Here is a 7,334-nt window from a genome sequence, read left to right on the forward strand (position 1 = left end):
TCTCAAAACAATGCTTAAGAAGATCTGTGTTGGCAGATCGATTGTTTGTCTCAAAACAATGCTTAAGAAGATCTGTGTTGGCAGATCGATTGTTTGTCTCAAAACAATGCTTAAGAAGACCTGTGTTGGCAGATCGATTGTTTGTCTCAAAAGAATGCTTAAGAAGACCTGTGTTGGCAGATCGGTTGCTTGTCTCAAAACAATGCTTAAGAAAACCTGTGTTGGCAGATCGATTGTTTGTCTCAAAATAATGCTTAAGAAGATCTGTGTTGGCAGATCGATTGTTTGTCTCAAAACAATGGATAGGAAGACCTATGTTGACAGATAGACAGTTTGTCGAGAAACACTGGATGACGTTCGTTGAACCTTCTTGATAAAGAAACATGGCGTTTGTATCTACTGACCAAGTTGTAAAGTATATTATGAAAAATTCTTTAATTTTTGCATTACTTTTCTCTGTTAACCTTGGTGAATTAACATGTTTCAATATTATGTCGTAGGTAGAGGTACTTGCTTGTGAACGCAAATAATTGAAGGATGTTTAAGTAGCTCCTATGAGAATGATGTAAACGATAAAACCTTAGCGCCCACTCAATTTTCCATACCAAGCTAGAGGATGAGAAAAACAATACACATGCGTATTTTTCTTTCATTCGTTATACTTATACATTCAAATGATTTCAATACAAAACGACATGAACATTGCTCTACCAAAGTTGACAATTTTTAAAAATGGTACAATACACAGGTGCTTTATTTATTATTATTTATTATTTTTATACGTTATTTAATTATTTTTTTGTCGTGAAACCAGTATTGCAAAGGAAAACCCCTCCAGTTTAACAAGGTAGACTTTAGGTTAACATAAAGATTATTTTTCAACACAAAAGGAATATGAGTAACTGAAATACTCAAGTTCGTAAATATACAATCTAGGAAGAAACGTTTTGTTAAAGGTCTACCTTTTCAAAACAAAGACGTTAACCTTGGAGTGTTACCAGCTATATTACCTTCCACAGATATAAGGTTTTAAACAGTTTCAAGAGTCGCCAGTTTAGTCACGTAACACACACACACACACACAATGGGTGAGTAAATTGGTCCTAAAGGGTATGAGTAAAGGTGTCAAGGCTATAGTGTATCAAGGCTATAGTGTATTCAGATGATGAAGGATTATCAAAACCACATTTAAGAGAACGTTATTATGGACCTTCGAAAAACGAGTTGTTTTGTCCTATTTCTTCCCGTTGAAAAAGACGCAGATTAAATGTTGAAGACGTGATGCTTTTAAAGACGTTCCCCTGCAGCAGACAAACATCATCTACTAGTTGTTACCGGTAGGGTGTATAACCAAACTGAATAGGATGGTAGATAAATAATAAAATGAAAGAACGATTCAAGACTGGGTTTGAATGGAAGGAATTGAAGCTATTGAAAAATTAAATAAAGATAGCGTAAACTGTGAAACTAAAAAACGTGAGAGCTCTCGAGCGAAAAGACGTTGGGACGGTTAGGTTTTAACGGACCAACAGATGTCAGGTAACACTTGTGTTTTGGTTGTACAAACAACGGAACTCCCTCGGCTGAAAATCAGACGTGTGTTAGTTTGGGTAGTTGCATACAAAAACTATTAATCCTTTCACTGAGCCAAACTTCACGGGCATTTCCTTTATTAATGACATTTACACAATACAAGCTGATCAAAATACAGAATGTCCAAAAGATTTTTAAAAAAATAGCTGTTAAATTAATCAATGCTTCTAACAATAGTTATTACTTTTTATACATACAGAAAGCGAAGCTAATTAGCATATAGACTGTTACAAAAACCCCCATGTATATACTGTTAAGTTATCTAACTTAAAAGAAAAAACAAATAAAACATGAGCGATTACCATTAGCTTCGTTGTACATGTATTTGATAAGCCTTAATGTTAAGTATTTTAAAGTGACAAATGTCACTAGTAGCGGATCAGGGGGAGAGGACCCCTTTTCTAATGTAGCAATAAATCAAAATAAAAAAATAAATAACTCAATAGAAATAAATAGCAAGGTAGAGATGGAAGTAGTAGAAATATTATTTATTTGTTTTCTAAGATAATTATGCTCGTTTTCCTGTATGGAAAGGGGATCTGGTCCCGTCTGTAACTTTTATAAGGTTAAAAATAGGCCTAAAGGATCTTTTCTTCCAAAATGTTATGGTCGATCAAAAAAGGTAAAACATTTCTTCGAAGGAGCACTTTTCATCGATATGACTATCAAACTGTCCATCCCACTCACTCTAGTTCATCAGTGAAGAACGTCTGATATAACTTGATTTCAGGTAAATTTAAGATCCCGATTATAACAATCAGCTTCACAAGTGAAGGCAAGGATGTTCTTGATGTTCGAAGAAAGTACTGGTCATTCAGAATTTTTATCGCTAATTTCCAGATTGGAGTGACTGGCAAAACCAAATAAATGATCGAGAATTGGCCTCAGAGAGATTTCAAACTTGCGTTAGATTTCAAATTTCAAAAAGTATTCAGCTTTTCAGGGAATGACTCGTCGATATCCATTCCTTTCTACCCCCACCCTCCCTTTTGAAAGCCCTAGATCCTTCCCTGGTCACCTTGCTGCTGTCGTAAGTTAAATATAATGTCCATAATAGCCATTTCCTTTGGATAACCTATAAAACTGTATGTCAACACGTTTAATCGATACGACGTTCTGTACACTGACGATATCCTGATCCTGGATATAATGGCGCTTCGATCTGCGTGACGGTAATTGTTGTTTTGGCCAGACAATAATCACAAAACGTGTTGTATTCGGGTTGAATTTTTCTAAAGGTAATATCCTTTTCCTCTTAATAATCAAATAATTTACTCTGCAAAAAAAATGTAAAAAAAAATAGTTTTCACACTATTTGTAAGGTTAAGAATTAGTTCACCATACGAATAAACCAATAGTAACTACAGGGTACTTTAAGCGCAAATCAATCAATTTCGTAATTGTTTAGCATGTGCTAAAATATATACATTGAAGTATATTTAATAAGTGAATTATCAAGCTGTGTATATGAATCATTCGGACAACAGGATTCTGCTATAACATTGCAGCTTTCTTTGTTCCTACGAAATGTATTCCAACGTAACTGCTAAGAGGCCTTGAAAGCTTCCAATTACAAGAATTGAACAAAGACAACAGCGTTACTCAGGTATCACGATGTGCGACAGATTAATAGTAGTATGGTGTTATTCAATATTCTGTACCCCATTTAGACTTGTTGATTGCACATTCAGCATGCTTACATAATAGTTAGATTCGGGGGTGTCTGAATATGGTGGAAAGGGGGATACACTTGGTAACTTTATTTTAGACCATGGTTAGGAATCTCTGAGAAGCGAAAGAGAAATTTTTAGTATTAAACCACAAAGAACAACAAGTAAACTATAAACAGGGGTTCAAAATGCTTGTCATGCTATACGTTTTGGTATTACCTTTCAATTAGTAGATATCTAACCATGAGGTTCACCATCTTGTCAATTCACATAGTTGTTAACAACAGTAATGTAAACCAAGTGAAAAAATATGAAGGCACCTGTAAACAAAGTGGGGCACGTGTCCCTTATTCTATGTTTAGATTTACAAACGCTGGGGAATATGCGAAGAAAAACAACTTTGTTGCTGCCAGTTTCTTTTTATTTGTTTTTGTTGTTTTTCGCTCGTTTCTTTTAATAGTCCTTTCTCCCTCTTTTGGTGAGAAATGCAGGTAAAATAATATGGTTTAGGGTCCATGAATTTGTGTGGTAGAGATAGAGGTAGTAGAAACCCTTGGAATGTAAGTAGTTATGCAGCCACAATTACAAGATCAAGAACGACAGTTAAACTTGTCTCATCGAGGTTGTGGTAATTAATCACATATAGCCAGATCAAAAACTAAGAGCTACCCTTCTTTTTCTTTGCATTGAAATCGTCACGTGTACTCTCGCTTTTCCAAGCACGTGCCCACCACTGGCGCGTGGAAGGCACGGACAATGCAAAGAGACATTAAAAATACTCTAAGTATCCCTATTCATTTTTGATGACTTGCAAGAAAACACTTCCTTTAGATTTAATGTGCTTTTTAACATAATACTAATGTACTATATATATATATGTGTGTGTGTGTGTGTATATATTATACTCATAATTCGTGATTGGCCTTTTATTTCCCTCCCCCCCCCCCCTCCCCAGTGGTTCAGCGGCAAACCTGAAAGCTTATTACATAAAAAATCAGGTTTCGATACCCTTGTAGCTTTGTACTAAACAAACTCTCATCTTTTGGATACGTAATTTGTTAGTTTTTTTAGTGTGTGTTTTTTTTTTCTAATAGAGTAACACAAAAAGTGATCGAATGATATGTGTATGTTAATTATAAATGTATGTAGTTTTTGTTTGTTCTTGAGCATTTTTCAGTTGTGTCGAATGACACAAATTCACTTCGATATTCACTTTAAAAACGATTACCGTTAATATGGAACCTAATTGAATAACGTATCCCTAATATTTAATAAGAATATAATTCAGATAAAATGAGCTTAATTCAAAGCGAGTTAAAAATCAATGTTTCACAAAGTTATTAAGTATCCAACAGCAGAGAATATGGACAGGATAATCACGCCAATATAATTCAGATAAAGATTCAGATCACAGGATAATCACACCAATCATTCAGAAAACACCATACTACACATTTTTCTCGTTTGCTTAGTTTACCAACGTATTATTCCAATAGCATTATGCCTATATTTATTTTATATTACTATTGTGTAACACTACTAGGAATTGATATAGCGAAGTCTAATGTTTGGCTGTAAAATAGCCCAACTGTTGTGTATATTATATCAATTCCTAATTATTTCTGCAAGTTGGACGTCGGACTTCTGACCACACCAAACAAAATCATCGAACATCTGGACCTGCGGAGAAATGAGTAAAAGGAGAACTTGCGAAAGTCGAGAACGAACGGAAATTTTATTACAAAGTCAGTAGCAAGTGGTAAAAGAAGCTTTACGTTTTTCGAGATGTTCGTTACTGACAGCCGTAGTGAGTGAAATACGTTCAGCAGATCTGAAATAGAAAGAACACGTCATATTATTCACTGATTCGCTAATCGCTCGTTGATTCCTGACTTCTGTATTATCGTAAAAAAGAAAACTATTTAATTTTTGTTTCTGACTTTCAGTAGTCAATAATCGTAAATACCTTTACAGTTATTTCTTAAATTAAGATAAAAATTTCTCACGGTGAACATGTTATGTTATTAATATGTTGTATATGCAAGCAGAGATTATAGTGTTGAAATATTCAAAATCGTCCAGTTGCAAAACAAAATATAAACTTTTTCTTGAAAATCAGTGTTGAGCTTGTTTTCAACTTTTTCTCGAAAGTTAGTGTTAAGCTTGTTTTGACTTTTTCTCGAAATTCAGTGCTAAGCTTGTTTTTAACTTTTTTCTTGGAAGTCAGTTTAAGCTTGTTTTAACTTTTTCTCGAAAGTCAGTGTTAAGCTTGTTTTGAACTTTTTTTCTCGAAAGTCAGTGTTAAGCTTGTTTTGAACTTTTTCTCGAAAGTCAGTGTTAAGCTTGTTTTGAACTTTTTCTCAAAAGTCAGTGTTAAGCTTGTTTTGAACTTTTTCTCGAAAGTCAGTGTTAGTTTGTTTGTAATTAAGCAGAAAGCTACACAATGAGCTATCTGTGCTCTGCCCACCACGGGTATCGAAACCCAGATTCTAGCGTTGCAAGTCCGTATACATACCGCTGTGCCACTGGGGGGGGGCGGTCAGTGTTAATCTTGTTTTGAACTTTTTTCTTGAAAGTCAGTGTTAAGCTTGTTTTTATTTCATCTGTATGTTTCATTTACTAAGACAAATACTGCAGTTATCAGATTAGTTTTCAGTTGTGCAAAGATGTTGATTTAACCATCCAAACGTTGACGTAGTATATTAAATCATTTGTGATAATTAATTTATGAGTGAAAGGATGAAGGAAATTGATTATAAAAATGATTTATTTCAAATCATATTCACCATTTAGGAAGTAACTAAATATATATATTTCACAAAGATAATTTTTTACTGAAAGAGGAACTCAGAAATATGTCCTTGCATGGGACAAATACATCTAGTTTTACCATGTTATCGTTAGAGGGCGCCTTGAGAGAACGTATGACATATCTTGATTTTACTAAAATGTCAAAGTTCAACCTTCAGAATCTGAGATACAGGCATTCCTCCTTATTATAAAATAAGAGTAAACGTGGAGTCCCCAAGAACCTAGAATGCGTCTATGTGGACCAGAATTACGGGCCTTAGTTTGAAATAAAGCAAGGATACTTTGTACAGGAATCTGTATCTGGTCTACTGCTTTGTTTCTATTTTTTGTAAGAAATTCAACAATACACCACATACAGTTTCTACACGCTTGTTGCTGTCATAAAAACACTCTTTAACATCAAAATACCTTATTATTTCAAACTTTGAAATTTGCAGTACTAATACACTTGCTTGTCATCAGAATATGTTATTACGTGCGTGTTATTCGGGCGGTCAGTGTTTGGCACGTGCTCGACACCTCGGACATGGGTTGCTTACGGTTGATGTGTAGGAAATTCCCAAAATGGCCGAGGAACGAGAAACGCATGATATGAGATCACTCGTGTATCGTCGAGGGACTAACACTAAGAACCCCAGCTGTCTATCGTAGCTAAAAATAGAACGTCATATTCCATAATATTAGACACAAGTATTTTATCTAACAAAGTCGATCTGTTGTTAAGAAAAGAAAAACAAGTATGGAGAGTAGGGGTGAGTACAAGCACTAACAGCTGGCCCTAGCCATAAAAAAAACACTGGGCTCTGATGGAATAAAACCAAAAACATACAGTGTTTACCAGTAAATGTCATTGTACAAGATGTTCACGTTTATGTTTCGTCTTTACCCACTTTATTTTATAACGCTAAAGCAACAAATGTTCAAGCAACAAAATGGAAAACACGCGGTGTTTACAAGTATCTGTCATCGAAAAAGCGGCTCCTTTTGTTTTACTTTTGCAGCAAAATATAAAGCCAAAAGATTGTTCAAAAATAAAATTGTATTTATTCTATGATGAATTCAAAGAATATTTCATTTTTTGTCTACTTAGCAGAAGCACGTCTATTCATCTGAGAAGGCCCGGCATGGCCAGGTGGTTAAGGCACTCGACTCACAATCTGAGGGTCGCGGGTTCGAATCCCTGTCACACCAGACATGCTCGCCCTTTCAGCCGTGGGGGCGTTATAATGTGACGGTCAATCCCACTATTCGTTGGTAAAA

This window comes from Limulus polyphemus, unplaced genomic scaffold (genome assembly GCF_000517525.1).
Source record: "Limulus polyphemus unplaced genomic scaffold, Limulus_polyphemus-2.1.2 Scaffold11, whole genome shotgun sequence".
In the NCBI taxonomy this organism is placed as follows: Eukaryota; Metazoa; Arthropoda; class Merostomata; order Xiphosura; family Limulidae; genus Limulus; species Limulus polyphemus.